Genomic DNA, 15,986 nt, shown 5'->3' on the forward strand with positions numbered 1-15,986 from the left:
GTTTGATTCTCAGCATCTCAAAAACTAAAGGTCTTGTGTCCATCTACAACTAAAAAAATAAAAATAAAAATAAGACCCAGTGATATGCTGTCTCCAAGAAATTCATCTCAGAGGCAAAGATATCCACAGACTGAAGGTGAACAGATGGGAAAAAAACATGCCATTCATTCTGGATCTTGCTGGGGTTACTACTCTCATATCAGATAAAATGGACTTCAAGCTAAAATTAATCAGAAGAGACAAAAAGGGTCATTTCATACTGCTTAAGGGAATCATACAACAAGAAGTAACAACTGTAAATATTTATGCCTCAAACAATGGAGCATCTAGGTATACCAAACAAACCCCCTTTGCAACACCAAGAATCAAATAGACAACACAATATTAGGTGACTTTAACATTCCTATCTATAGGGTTCAGAGAGATCATCTGAACAAAAACTAAAGAGGCTACAGAACTATATATATATATATATATATATATATATATATATATATATATATATATGTGTGTGTGTGTGTGTGTGTGTGTATATATATATATAAAATTAATTAATTTGGCCTTGACCTATGTAAAATATTTCATCCATCAGTGACTGCATACTCTTTCCTCTCAGAAGCACATGAAACATTTTCTAAAATAGACCATATTTTATGTCACAAGAAAACTCATAGCAAATACAATAAAGATAATAGCTTGCATTTTTTCAGGTCATAATAAAATGAAATTAGAAATCAAGATTAAAAACCAGAAGCTGCTGTAACAGCTGGAGACTAAACAATACACTTTTGAATTATGAACAGCAGAAGAAATTGGAGAAATAAAGTACTTAGAGGTAAATAATAATAGTGATACAACATAAAAATCTCTGGGACACTACAAGGGCAGTTCTAAGAGGCAAGTTTTTACTCAGCTCATACATTAGAAGACTAGAAAGTTGCCAAATAACCTAACACATCTCAAGCGCTTAGAAAAAGAACCAGTACCAACGTTACCAGAAGACAAAAATTAAAATCGGAGCTGAAATCTATAAAATTGAGGCTAAACAAAATTCAAATAAGTGAAACAAAGTTCATTTTTTGAAAGAACAATATTGATAAACCCATAGCCAAGCTAACCAAAAGAGGGAGAAAACAAGTTGTTTAAATCCACGATGAAAAAGGAAATATCAGACACTATTGAAATCCAGAGGATTATCAAACTATTTTGAAAATTTATACTCCAATAAGCTAGAAAATCTTTAAGTCAGAAATTCCTAGAAATATATGCCCTACCCAAATTGAATCAGGAGAATATAAAAACTTAGATCAACTTCAAGTGATAAAATTGCAGAAGTTATCAATAGCCTACCAAAGAAAAGCCCAGGACTGGATCGATTCTTAATTGAGTTCTACCAGCTATTTAAAGAACTAATGCAAATCCTCCAAACCAATCAATAAATGAGCAAAGGAAATGAACAGACCCTTCTCAAAAGAAATGCAAATGATCAAATATTTTAAAAAGTTCAACATCTCTAGCAGTTAGAGAAATGCAAATTAGAACTACACTGAGATTTCATCTCATTCCAATCAGAAAGGCAATTATTAAGAATACAAGTAACAATAAGCTTTGGTGAGGATGTGGGGGGAAAGGTACACTAATACATTGCTGACAGAACTACAAATTGGTGCAACCACTCTGGAAAGCAGTATGGAGATTCCTCAAAAAACTTGGAATGAAACCACCATTTGACCCAGTTATCCCTCTCCTTGGTTTATATATAAATAATTTTAAAAATCAGCATACCACAGTGGTGCAATTATGATGTTTACAGCAGCACAATTCACAATAGCTAAACTAGGTGCACTTCAACAGATGAATGGATAAAGTAAATGTGGTATATATACACAACAGAGTATCACCCAGCCATAGAGGACTTTGTGACATTTGCCAGTAAATGAATGGAAGTGGAGAATATCATGCTAAGTGAAATAAGCTAGTCCCCCAAAAAAACAAAGGTTGAATGTTTTCTGATATGTGGCAGCTAACCCACAATAAGAAGGGGTGGGATTTAAAAAAAAAATTCAGTTCATTAGACAAAGGGGAATGAAGGGTACAGAGGGGTATTAGAAAAAGACAGTGGAGTACATCCAACATAACTTGCCTATATCCATCTATGAATATACCACAGTGAATCTCGCCATCATGTATGTAAATCACAATGTGTAAATGGAAGAAAAATTAGTAGATGGAAGGGAACAGGGGTTAGGGGAAGGGGAGGTACTAGAGACTGAATTGGAGCAAGATATATTGTATGCTTTCATAATTATGTGATAAGGGATTCTACAACTAAAAATAACCAATAAAAAATCTTTGCTGATAAAGTCCAAGTTTTCCCAATTAGCAATATCAGGGTTCTGTCAAGATCATTGTCCTACTTTTTAAAATATGAAGCTGCTCTTGTTTAACTACCTTTACCATTGCAATCATTTCCTATTCTTTTTAAGTTACTAGAGCTCTTAATTCCAAGGCTAGAGCATCTGAAGATAAACTGCAAAAAAATTTATCTATGGTATATTCATAGATGGACATAGGCAAGTTATGTTGGATGCATTCCACTGTCTTTTTCTAATCCCCCTCTGTTCCCTTCATTCCCCTTTGTCTAATCAACTGAACTTTAAAAAAATTATCCTACATATGCACTGTCATACAAAAGAATTTGAATTTATTTCAAGCTGTGAATACTACTACCATGATTTGTGATGAATTCTTCCCTGGGATGAATTTTTCTGTTCTATAAAACAGATCTGAATGTAGAAGAATAAAATGAATTTCATATATTGCACAAGAAACAAATAGAAAAAGAAAGCTCAAGTCTTTTGCATGTTAATGGTTATCATGTGTTGGACATCATCATAGTACAGATATTTCAAAGTCCTATCATATATAGAATATTTTAACTTAAACTAAACCAGGAAAGAAAAAGATTTTCTGATTTCTTAAGTAAAGCAACATCAATGGAAGAACTCAGAGTTTTCCATACCTTGAAAAGGTTACAGCTGTATTTTACTTTGGGAAAAGTATTTCTACCTGTATTGTGTCTGTGCTTCAGTCTAATTGAAAATGAAAAATCTCCACCTGGAGGAATACAGTGACATTCAAAGCCTAAGGCTTGACTCACAAAGTAATTCTAGTAGTAATATTTTTATGATTGCAGAAAGAAGAAAAACAGATATTTTGGCTTGTAGTATCAAACTTAATTCATAAAGTTTAGTAGCAATACTTCTGAAAATAGAAAAGTTCGTTTTTAATATCACTAGTCCAGATCACCATCACTGGAACTACCTACTAAAAATTTCAAAGTATAGCCTTTAGGGTTCTGAAACCAAGGAAGATATGTATGGTTGCTATATACAGTTTTTAAAATCAAAATAGTTTCCAAAGGTCAATATAGCTACCCCAAAACAAAAACAAGACAGAAGTACAAAGGTGTTTTCTTTTGTTTCCTCCCTTTCATAATAAAAAGAATTCCAGTTTTTCTAGTTGTCTCTATAGATATTATGAGAATCATAAAAACAGCTTACAAAGCAACTTATTTTCCACAGAAATGACACGTAATAAGATCAAGAGAAGGCAAAGTTTCGGTTCATGTGCTCTTTGGTGCACACCAGTTATAACAAAGACCAAGTCACACCTTTCCACTGGTAGATGGCCTTGTGTCAGTAATACTGACCCATTTGAGACTGTTATACTCATTCAATATAGGAAAAAACAAAAGTTTCTCCCAAATAAAAACTCTCCTTGATTCTTATTTTAGCATTTGACCTGTAGGAGTTGTGGGAAAAGGCATTAGAAACAATTTCAATACCTGAGTAAGGACTTCAGAGAGTTTGCAGATTTTACACTATAAAATATAATACCTGTAATAAAATAGCATATATAAACTATCGAGAGGAAATAACTACATTTACAATTAAAGTGAGGTTCTACAATTCTTCTTCAAGTATATAATTTCACCATGATCTATTCCAAGTTCTATCTCACCTTGGTTATAAAGGTTATCCCTTCTCTTTATTCAATGTAAACTGTCCTGTCTTTTCAGAAGCACAGCAAACATTTCCCTTTTCTGTTGGTCTCCAGTTTTCAATTAAAATTACATCTGCCTTAAGGCACTCCCTCTGAAGCCACCCCTAAATTCTTTGTTAGGTGCCCTCATAGAACTGCAAGATTTGATAAGCAATTATCAGTAGTTCAGTTTTCTTAGATAATCAACATTAAAAATGATGTTACATGAGTTTGTAATGGCACCTTAAAGCAGGACCTTCTATCATATTGCAGTCAAAAATAACATCTGGGACTATATTCACCTGAAAGCATCACTGGAGCTGAAGAATCTGCCCCCAGGATGGCTACTCATATAGTAAGCATGTTGGTGCTTCCCTTTTATTTTTTTTTTTTTTTGGGGGGGGGGTCCTTTTTTTCCCTCCCCTTCTGTAGTACTGGAATTGAACCCAGGGCCTCTATCTCTAAGCAGCATTTTTTTTTTCCTATTTTGAGACGGGATCTAATTTGCCAATACTGTCCTTAACTGTAATCCTCCTGCTTCTGCCTCCCAAGTAACTGGGATTACAGGCCTGGGCCACCGTACCTGGCTGGTCCTGGCTTTTGGTGACAAGTTCTGTTCCTCTCCACAGGGCTAACTGAGCATCTTGCAACATGGCAGCTGGTTTCCTCTACCAAAAGTAGTCCAATAGATCAAAGCAGAAACCACAAATATCCTTTATTGAATTGTCTGGTTTTTTCCCTCAAAATCCTGCAGTGCCATTTCTATCACATTATATCTTTTAGAAGCAAATTACTAAAGGGAAATTAAGCTCTAGGTTTTAAGAAGAAATCTTAAAGAACTTGTGGACGTATTTTATAGATCACTACAGGATCAAGCTTGTGGTTGTCAGCTTTACAATGCTGTGACCAAAATGCCTGACCAGAGCAACTTAAGAGGTTTCAGAGGATTTAATGTATGGTCAGCCTGCTCCAGGGCAGAAACACAGCAGAAGAAATTGCTCAAACCATAGCATTCCCAAAGTAGGGAGTGAAAAGAGCAGGGAAATATATAGTCCAAGGGAGCACCCCCAGTGACCTACTTCCTCCAGTCATGCCCCACCTGCCTACAATTACAACCCAGTAGTCCTTTCAATTTTATTAATCCATCAAATCACTCCACTGGATCATAATCTCACCAATTATTTTACCTCTGAACATTGCTGCATTGCCAAGTACACTTAACACTTGGGGAAAGATTTCAGAAACAAACCTTAATAAGTCTTAAATAATTATTAATGAAGGGCATGTTAGATGAAGCATGGCAATTGTATTCAAATATGTTTATAGCATACCCAATCAGCTGAAAAAGGGAAAATACACTTCTAAAGTAAATAATGTTCCTAATATATGTATATTATTTAATAAAATGCATGGGATGTTAACAGTTAAATGGAAGATTATATTTCTGTTTGTACCCTAGTAAATTATCTTAAGACCCTTTGAGGTGAATATACATATTTAAGAGATCACTGGAATATATGAAATTAAAAAACAATGTAGTTCTTGAGACAAGGATGTCCATTCTCACCACTCCCATTCAAAGCAGTTATTGAAATGTTAGCCAGAGGAATTAGACAAGGGAAAGATGAAATAGGAAAGGAAGTCAAATCATCTCTTCTTTCCTGTATGATTCTATACTTACAAGACCTAAAGACTCCACCAGAAGACTTTTAGATCTAATATAGCAAAATATTATCAAAAATCAACATAAACACATCAATAGCTTTTCTATACACCAACACCAACCTATGAGAAATAAATCAAGAAAACAAACCCTTAATAGCATCAAAAAATTTTCAAGGAATAAATCTAAACAAGGTGACATATCTCTACTATGAAAATTACAGGACATTGAAGGAATGTAAGACATCAGAAGATTAAAAGACTTCCCTTGTTCATGAATAGAGTAACGAAGTGATCTACAGATTCAATGCAATTGAAATACCAATTATCCACTGAAATACCAACAACATTCTTCACAGAACTAGAAAAAAATCCTAAAATTTGAATTGAAGCACCCAAAAAAAGATAAGGGGTCAAAAAACAGCCCTCAGAAAAATGGCCAAGTCAGTTCAATAGACACTTTTGAGATGAACAAATGGTCAATCATTGTGTGAAAAATATATTCTGTATTGTTAGCCACCAGGAAAACGTAAATCAAAGCTACATTGAGTTCCCATCACACCATAGTCAAAATGGTTGTCATCAAGAATACAAAAAAAAAATAAATGCTGGCAAGGATATGGGGGAAAGAAACTCAGACACTGTTGACAGAAATGTGAATTAGTAAAACCACTATGAAAATCAGTATGGAGGTACCTCAAAATAAAAAGAGCAACCATATGACCCAGCTATACAACTCCTAGGCATACACCTGATCCAATTAAAGTCAGCATACTATAGACGTACCTGCATACCTATGTTTATGGCTGCTCATCCAGAAATAGCTAAGTAACGGCATCATCCTATGTGCCCATAAATGGATGAATGGATAAAGAAATATGGTACATACACATCATGGAATTGTATTCAGCCATAAAGAATGAAATTGTGTCATTTTTTAGGAATATGGATGGAAACAGAGATCATGATGTCAAACAAAATAAACCAGACTGAGACGAGTATCACATTGTTTCTCTCATGTGAAAACTAGGGGTGTGGGGGGAAAACATGAAAGTCAAAGGGAGATGGAAGAAGAGAATCAGAGATGGGAGGTTGGGCTCTCATAGGTAGATATGATCAAAGTATTATCTGCATGTGTAAATATGCCACTATGAATCTATTAGTGCATTTTAATTATGGAATTCTAAACATGAACTAATTTTACATGTACTGATAGGAAATGTCACCTAAATAAGGAAGACCAATAGTATTTTTAAGGAGCATGCACACATTGCTTAAACACACATAAAGTGTATAATACTGTAAAAAACTCTTAGGAATAGTAATATCAGGAGAAGAATCAGGCTAGTGATAAGAACAATTGTATCTTTATTTCCATCTATAACTTCTAAATTTTAAAATAACTATAAAAACATGATTATGAATGAAAATAAATGCAACAAAAAATAAGAAAAGGATATGGAAAAATAGTTTTCAAAAGTGAGTTAAGAAACTTCAACTCTTAAAATGTTCAATCTCATAAGAAGAGATGCCAATCAAAATGAGACAACTTTTCATTCATTTAATTGGCAAATACACTAAAGTTTGATAACACTGTCTCAGCAGGGGAAAAAGTCACTTTCATACATAGTTAAGATTGTTAATGGATAATAACCCTGTGGAAGGACTTTTGGCAGTATCTAACAAAATTTAAAATATACTTTTTAGTCCAGCAATTCCACTTAGAAATTTATCCTGCAAATATATGCAAAATAACATGTGTCCAGGGTTATTCATTACACTCTAGTAAATAGTAAAATTGATGTCAATCTAAATGTCTTTCAAAAGAAATGAGAAATCTATTCCATGTACTATGTTGCAGCTATTAGGAGGAATCAGAATACACGTGTTTATCAGCTCAAAGACATTAACTGAAAAAGCACAGAATACTGTGGATAATATCCTATCATTTGGATTATAGTAGGAGGCTACATACTTGCACTTACATATACATGTGTATATACACAAATTTGTATAGGTAACAGACGTACACACTGTTGTTCTCCAGAATCCCCAAAGAATATAGAAATCTAAACATGCTCAAATCCCTTGTGTAATATGGTGTTGTGTTTTCATATAACATCCTCCATTTTACTTTAAATCATCTAGATTAATTTTAACATTTAAAACACCAGTGTGTATAAACCGTGGTTACACTACCTTGTTTTGGTAATAACAGTGTGTCCGTGTTCAGTACTGATGCAATTTTTTTCCAATTATTTTCTATCCACAGTTGGTTGTTCTAATATAAAACCTGCAGATCTGGACAGCTGACATGTGCAGCTACTGGAAAAAATAAAATAACTGCCAATGGGAAGCAAAACTGGGGGGCTGGAGGACAAAGTGAGGAGACTTCTCACACTTTATTGCTTTTGACCTATGTTCATGTATTACTTATTGAAATAAGATGATACAGAATGGTGATATTGGCTAACACTCAATGGTTATCTCCCTTGTGTTAGACATTCTATTTTGGGTGTTATTTTATTTAATTCACATATTTTGCAGATGAAGACAGAAGTCCAGGCAGCTAAAAATAGCCGAAGTCCTCCTAGTAGCATGAGATGCTCCAGGCCACACCCTCTGCCACCTAGCAAAGAGCTGTTATAATAGCAACATTTCTCTTCAGACAATTGTGATTATTCCTGTTCAAGACAGTCAATCAACAGAAGCAATTCTTTTCAGTGGCAATATCTTAAAGAGACTTGAATTCACATGTATCACTAGAAATGCATCAGACTGGAAATCAGGAGATGGGGGTTCTTAACTTGGCTCTATAGACCAATTTCTCCCATCCTTCATTTCTACATATAGGAAATGAACAAAGGAAATACCTACTTTTCCTTTCACAGTCGAAACACATTATGTGACCTCAGTCACTTAGATCATCTCAACTCCCATAGCATCTTGAAGTTACCTTATTCTGTAAGGTCATGTCAGATGGTTGGCATGCCTACCCCGAATCATAACCAGGTCCAGCCTTATCCCTTTTTCCCCTTCCATAGACTTGTTTGTTTTTTGGTACCAGGAATTCACCACTCAGCCATATCCCTAGCCCTTAGAGAGAGAGAGAGAGAGACTCACAAAGTTGCTTTAGGGCCTAAGTTGCTGTGGCTGGCTTTGAACTCACGATCAGCCTCATGAACCACTGGAATTACAGGTGTGTGCCACTGTGCCTGACTCGGAGGCCATATTTCTAATATCTTTACAACAGTCATGTCCTGCCCAGCCTTAAATGTAGCACACAGACTGCCACTTCTATTATGTATACACATATATCCTGCATTCCTGGCTCCCATATGAGAGGGGTGCTCACTTCCCAGAGCTTGGGAACTGGCCTCCTCACCTTTTATACTACCAAAGTGCCACACCCATTTTGTTGCATTTGTGGAACACCTACAAAAACCTTAAGTTGAGCAATACACCGCTTATGATAACTTAAATAAGTGAATGTTGTGTTGTCCGAATTGAAAACTTAGGGGTTAATGGGTTAATATAAGTGTTTTCAGGTATTACCAAGAGTACATAAAACAAGACAAACAGCTTCAGTCATGAAGGAGTGCCCGTCTATAGAGTACTTGACTCCTGCTTTGAGACATTAGCAGGTAGAGGTAATGCCAGACTAAGGAGATAAGAAGCTCTGCTTGTGCAAGTCCACCACTAATAACCAACCTCCCTTTATGAAAGTCACAAGTTTTTAGTTACAGAAAAGGAGGCATAAGCCAAGAAGTTTGGTTTTAGTCTGATTAGGCATTTCTCCATAGGTTCCAAACAATGGTATGTCCAAGAAGTGAGTATCTGGGAGCACTCAAGTACTTGTTCTGTCACCAATGCTAAAAGCCAAACTCAATAAAGGAGAAAGCACACACTACAGCTTCCCCATTCCTCCTAATTAAAACACTATCTCTGTAATAAGTGAAAACAAAGCCTTCAGATTTCCATGTGATTTAAAATCCCTTTTACGATGACAGTGAGAAAATTTACACACCCCTGGGGCAAAACGGTGAAAATATATTACAGTCCTGTGTGTGTAGCTGCAAATTGCTGATTTTTTTAAGCCACAGATTTAGAAATGAGTCTGAAATTGGCCAGATCAGTTACTAAATATAGACAGGACATATTGGATCTCTTTTCCAGAATTAAACCTCTCTCAAGTCCTGTGTTAACCATGGTAGAAACAATTGTATTATATTAATGGTAATCCACAGTTCATCTCAAATCTCATAGGAGAACATGAGAAGTTAAAAGGGCAAAGTATTTGCCTACCTGAGGCGTTAAGGCTGTCAGTCTCATTGGGGCTAGCATTGCATTTTCCACCAATTCTTCAAAATAACTGTCTAAAAGTAATCTGAATTCCAGGATTTACTGTTCACATTTCCACCCACAGCTGTTCTCAGTGACTCAGGGCCCTTCTATGGGAACTGGCATTCTCCATGACATTAACAGATGAATTATCTTTCATCTGTCAAGGGAACCAATGGCTGAGTTTTTCTATTCTTCCCATCCCCACCCTTTGTTAATATCCACATATCAGAAAATGTCCAACCTTTGTTTTTTTGAGATTGGCTTATTTCATTTAGCATGATAGTCTCCAGTTCCATCTATTTACCAGCAAATACCATAATTTCATTCATCTTTATGGCCAATACTCCATTGCATATGTACACCACATTTACTTTATTCATTCATCTGTTGAAGGGCACTTAGGTTAGTGATAGGAGCACCAGAAATGTTATAGAATTATTGACTGTTGATTATATCAATTTGTGTGTTGGATAAAAGACTAAGCAATATGCCTGCAATGTAATGTGAACAGCAAAACTTTGATAAAGTTAAACTCTTACATCACTATACCCAGGGCATACACCCCAAACCTCACCCACTTCTCAGCTGCAAGCACAACTGAACTAGGACTTAAAAACTCATATTCCTGGGGAGCAACAGGACTAACAGGACCCAGACAGAAAGACCGAGACTTCCATGGCTGTTGTCCCCCCTGCACCAAATTCCTCCAGCCTAGATCAAGTTCCAGCAACCCTGACTTAAAATGTCACAAGTGTGCGTCTGGGACCCTTGGGTCGAGACTCAGGACTTAGGATGCATGTCTGAAGCGTGATGAGCATTAATTGATTTGGTTGACTCTAACTGTGCCTCAGACCCAGTGTATAGTAACCACTCATTGACAGTTGGTTCCCTAGTTTAGCTATATAGGAATTGAGCTGCTATAAACACTGACATGACCATATCACTGTAGTATGTTGATTTTAAACCCTTTGGGTATATACTGAAGAGTGGAATAACTGGGTCAAATGGCGGCTCCATTCCAAGTTTTCTGAGAAGTCTCCAAGCTGCTCTCCGGAGTGTTTGAACTTCAGAGTGGTATACACCCCACCTCCCATTCTCACCAATGTTTATTATTGTGTTCTTGATAATTTACATTCTCACCGGAGGGAGATGGAAATCAGTGTAGTTTAAATTTGCATTTCTCTAATTGCTAGAGATGTTGAACTTTTCATAGTTGTTGGTCGTTTGTGTTTGAAAATGATCTGTTCAGTTCCTTTGCCCATTTATTGATTGGGGGTTGTTTTTGGTGTTAAGTTTGAGTTCTTTATATATCCTGGAAATTAATGCCACAAGATGCAGGAAGATTTTCTCCCATTCTATATGCTTTCTTCACATTGACTGTTTCTTTTGCTGTGAAGAAGCTTTAGTTTCATATCATCTCATTTATTAAGACTTCCTAAACCACAGGAAGTACAAAGAAGTCAGTTCCTGAGCCAATATTTTGAAGTGTTAGGCCTACATTTTCTTCTAGTAGTTGGAAGTCTAATGCCTAGGTCCTCTGTCTACTGAGTTTTGTGCAGGATGAGAGATAGAGGTTCAATTTCATTCTTCTACATATGGATTTCCAGTTCTCCCAGAACCATTTGTTGAAGAGGCTCTTTTCTCCAATGCATGTTTATGGTGCCTTTGAATAGTATGAGATAAATATTTATGTGGGGTTTGCCTCCATACTGTTCCATTGGTCTTCATGCCTGTTTTGGTTACTATAGCTCTGTAGTATAATTTAAGGTCTGATATAGTGGTGCCTCCTACTTCACTTTTGATGTCATTTGAAAGAAGGTGTACTGTATCAGAGATTCAAGTATCTACCACAATAGGTGGTCATACATTAGGATTTGCTCCCTAAAAATTTCTCCAATTCCACTGTTACGGTTTAGATGTAAGACACTCCCCATAAACTCATGTGACAGACAATCCAAGAAGGTCCAGAAGTGAAATGATAGCATTGTGAGAGCCTTACCCCAATCAGTGCATTAATCCTCTGATAAGATTAACTGAGAATTGAGTAGGCAGGTAGGGTTTAGCTGGAAGGAGGTAGGTCACCAGGGAGATGCCTTCAGGGTACATATATTGTGAGCTGAAATTTCATCTCCGCTTCCTGGAGTCAAGTCCTGAGCCGCTCACTTTATCACTCTTCATGCCTCATGTAAGGCCCAAAGAATGAAGTTGGCCATCTACAGACTAAGACCTCTGAAGCCATGAACCCCAGAATAAACTGCTTCCTCTCATTTTTCTAGTCAGTCCTTTTGGTCACAGTAGCAATAAAGCCAACTAAAACATCCACACTCAACATTTTAATTAAAAAAAAAATCACTCATTCTCTAACTAGCTGCCGCTCTTTGCTCCCATTATCCAGATGAGCAGTTTGACAGGATGAGGTAGGAAAGGAAATGCCTCCCACTCTCCATATTAAGTCAGCTTTAAGGGAAAAGATTCCTTTGTTGAATTTTTACCTTCATTTCCAAAGCCCTTAATAGTTATTGGATGGGTGGGGTCTGGCTGTTCCTCCTTGTTCTCTGTGGAACTTACGGGTATTCTGTGTCTACTACCCTTAGCTTGTGGTTTTAAGACAAAAGTTATGAACAAAGAGGAAGTATTCCATTTAACATTCTTTTACACTTTTGCCCATTTTGCCCTGCTGACTCCTTTACCTCAGTTTCATGGTTTGGATATGAGGTGGTCCCCCACCCCCAGAACTCCCATGTTAATACAGGAATATCGGATGAAATGATTGGACTGTGAAAGCTGTAACCTCATCAGTCCATCCTAGTTTGAATGTACTGACTGGGTGGTAACCGTAGGCAGGTAGGGTGTGTCCTGGAAGGGTGCACTTCCCTGAAGCCCCTTCTCCATTTCCTGGCCACCATGAACAGTTTCCCTCCACCACACCCTTCTGCCATGATATTCTGCCTTGCCTTGAGCCAGAGCAGTGAAGTTGACTAACTAGCAACAAGTCCAAAACCATGGACTAAAATGTTTCCTTCTCCAACTTGCTCTGTATCAAGTATTTTGCTCACAGCAATGCAAAGCTAACACTCAGAATGGACATTGGAACTAAGGGACCTGCAAAATGTCAGACATAAAGCTATACATAAAGAACCCCGAAGAGTCCCTTTTGGAGTCAGAAAGCTGAGAAAATGGCATAGTACTGAGTGTAAGAGTAACCAAAGGCAAGTTGACTTTTTTCAGAACTTTACAGAGTAAAATTGTTGCAACTCATTTTGGCACCAAATAGACTTAAGTTTATTTTCTTCCTGTCCCACATAATGATCTTTCTAAAAGATAAAATAGGACAAATCTTAGGTCAATTTTGAGATAATCTGTGCTTTGTCCAAAAGCAGTGCCAAGTTCACGTCAGGCTTAAGAAAACTAAACATTAGACAATTGAAAACATAATCAAAATTGTCAATGCCCTTGAAGGTCACAGGGTACTGAATATTAGCTCCCAGGGAGTGGTGAATAAGTAGTCCCTCACAATACAAACACCCCATCCTCTGATGGGGCAGACCAGTAACAGGTGACATGTTCTTTCAAGTTGGGACAGTTTTTCTTCATTTGTCCCACCCAAGTGACCAAGGCTGCCTCCAGCCTTAGGATTTAAATATACCCAAGCCAAAATAAAGGTTGGGGCACAGATGAAGGGAGTGCAGTTGCTCATCAAAAAGAATAAAGTTCTGGATGCATAGGATTGAGTTTTGAATCTATTGCATAATAGGATGTCTATACTCATATTTCAAAAAACAGTAAACTTCAAATGTCTCACCATGAAAATGATAGCGAAATGAGATGATACATTAGCTTTAATGATTCCACCTGGTATACATAAATCACATGGTACCCCATAAAGTGTATATAATGATTTTGTTGATATAAAAATTTTTTATCAAAAAATATGTATGTATAGCCAAGCTCAAATAATACATTAAGTAGCCATAATTTTAGGAAATATCATGTCTTGTATTTTGGGTTTTAGTTTCTGCATTTATTATCTCCTATATCAGACATGCTGACAACTCAGTTATGATAATTAAATTATAAATGTCTTATATGCACAGCATAATTATTACTTTTACTTTACAAAATAAAATTTGCCTCCCACACATTAACATTTTATCTGGCCATTTAACTACTGATAATGATTCTGTATGAATCAAGCCCACAACCTGGAGATATTCTACCTCATGTTCCTTTGGACCCTTGCAAAAACAATATAGAACTCCTGCAGTGTAAAATTAGACCTAAACTTAATTATCTTGCAGCCTATTTCCCAAGTTTAATTAACTTTTCTGAGTGGTTTCTACTGCAATGAGGACTAGGCCCATTTTATATTATTTAGTGTTATAATTTCTCTTCTCCCTTAGTTCCAAGGACACCACACGCTCCCTCCAGTCCTAATTGCCATGGCAAATGCAGAGATATGAGAACTGAAAAAACAGCTACAACCAAAATTAAGAGCATGCTGATGTGCATACTAATATAGGAACAGGAATCTATGAGCATGCTGTCTGTAATCCCTGCTAGCCTCTAAATGAACTGACTTTAAATATCTCATTATCTTGTTAGGTAAATTCAGATTATGGATTCAAATCCTCATCACCACAGATCATCAGGCTCTTTCAGGAATAAAAATTGAGCCCAGGCAACAGACTTTCATAACCTACAATATGACACATTTATACCTCAAGGTGCCTTTTTTCTCCATACTTACATGTGCAGCTATTCTGAACTCGAAGAGTGGATGTAGAAATATTCTGTCTCTCTCAAGTGCCTAAATCTTTCTATGGTCTTGAGCAAAAGTAGGCTTTGGAGCCAAACAGACTGGATTGGAATCAGTTGTTCCATGAGCTCTGTAGTCACCAGCAAGTACCCGTCTGGGAGCCTATGTTTTCCTACTCCTGAATGCAGGTGAAGATAAATGCCCCATTGGGCAGAAGGGTGCTGGTCCAATGAGATGATCAATGGATCATCTTTTTCCTTCCCCAATGCAATATGTTAGAGAAAACAGTCTCCTCCTAGGCCAGGTTGCCGGTTGACTTCTAACATGCCAGGGTGCTTTGTGAATGGCTGAGGGGGTATATGAACAAATTTGAAGAGGAGCCTTTTTGTTAAGACTGATAAGGATGAAACCACCTAGTGAAAAGGTTGTAAATGTTACATGCAACCGCAAAAGAGAGTCAATGAACAAGAGAGATGAGAATAGAATATAAAGCATCCAGGATATTCTAATATAACATGCTAGAAAGAAGCCATGACAAAAACCTAAGAGATCCAGGGAGACTTCCCAGTCACAGGTCCACATCAATCCCCAACTTTGCAGTTCTGTGAAGAGCCTGTGTTTACACCAGGGGCTCAGGAGCCCCTGAAGGTTGGCGGTGGAAAATGCAGGACATGTTTTTTGGGGGGCGGGTAATAGGGGTTGAACTCAGGGATATATGCCCACTGAGCTACATCCCCAGTCCCATTTTGCATTTTATTTAAAGACAGGGTCCGAGTTTCTAAGTACCTTGCCGTTGCTGAGGCTGGCTTTGAACTTGTTATCCTCCTGCTTCAGACTCCCGAGCCATTGGGACAGAAAACCTTTCTGATGCTACCAGGTACTTTGTGCCTGACAATCTTTTCACTTGTACCGGTTACTGGTGCAGTTACATAACTGAGATCTCATTTTTTTGTTTGTTTGTTTTTTTATCTTTTTTATTATTTATTTTTGTATTACGATTCTTAATACACCTTTATACCACAATTTATCGTATCTCTAATTCTGAGATCTCATTATTTTAAACCATAATTTGCATCCTCAGTGCTATAATGGGGAAGGCTGGGGGTTGTCTCACCACCATCCTCCATCAGAGGAATACCTTGACCTGGCTTCATTCAGTCCTTCCTTGGACCCTCCTCAG

The sequence above is a fragment of the Marmota flaviventris genome, chromosome 5 (assembly GCF_047511675.1).
Source record: "Marmota flaviventris isolate mMarFla1 chromosome 5, mMarFla1.hap1, whole genome shotgun sequence".
Taxonomy (NCBI): Eukaryota; Metazoa; Chordata; class Mammalia; order Rodentia; family Sciuridae; genus Marmota; species Marmota flaviventris.